The 703-nt window shown below is 33.1% G+C and overlaps 1 protein-coding gene across 1 annotated transcript in view; it reads left to right on the top strand.

The window, feature by feature from the left end:
• Positions 1-703, top strand: part of LOC111671333 (alpha-2-macroglobulin-like) — a 33063-nt gene that overhangs the window by 13571 nt on the left and 18789 nt on the right. The window lies entirely within an intron of this gene.

Raw genomic sequence — 703 nt, 5'->3', positions numbered from 1 at the left:
AGGATATCATATAAAAGATTATTATATATTTTCATTATTATTCTTATTACATCCTTTATTATATTCAGTTTACATCATTATGTTCCACTATACTGTATACTTTACTATACAGATACATATGATTACCTCTCATATCAACATTGAAGCAAGCACACACACATTACATTCATACCATACAGATCATATTCTTATCATTCTTACATCTATATAACATTAGTTATTTGACAGCATAGTCACACATTATCGTAATCAGAGACAAAATATCCTAATATCTGTTCAAAGATGGTCTTTGATGTAAGCGCTTGGCTACAGAAGTTGTCCTAATTATTTCTGAATACCAAATTAATAATAACTTTGTTTATATAGCACATAGAAAGCAGGACAGAAATAAGGTAGAGTTACAGAGGGAGGACAAACAATACGCTTCAATATAAATAAGGACAATTAGAGGGAGCAGATGCCGTGTAGAAACACAAACGCATGCAAAAACACAGTAAAAGCAAAATGAAACCAGGGTGTTCAACTTGATTGCTATGGCGTAACTAAATAGTTGCTAGGTGGTCGCTGGGGCAAGTGTGTGACATGTCACTCTAACAGGAATACAGTTTACAAGAAGATGACAAGGTCTGAACAGTGCTTGACAGTTTGAACTGCAAATACTGAGAAAGTAACTAACTGAAAAATGTGACTGAATGTAAGAAAG

This window comes from Seriola lalandi, unplaced genomic scaffold (genome assembly GCF_002814215.2).
Source record: "Seriola lalandi dorsalis isolate HSWRI2012SDOR001 ecotype SW California unplaced genomic scaffold, Sedor1 jcf7180002054875, whole genome shotgun sequence".
In the NCBI taxonomy this organism is placed as follows: domain Eukaryota; kingdom Metazoa; phylum Chordata; class Actinopteri; order Carangiformes; family Carangidae; genus Seriola; species Seriola lalandi.
The sequence above is the reverse complement of the archived record's forward strand: the minus strand, read 5'-3'. Positions and strand labels throughout refer to the sequence as shown.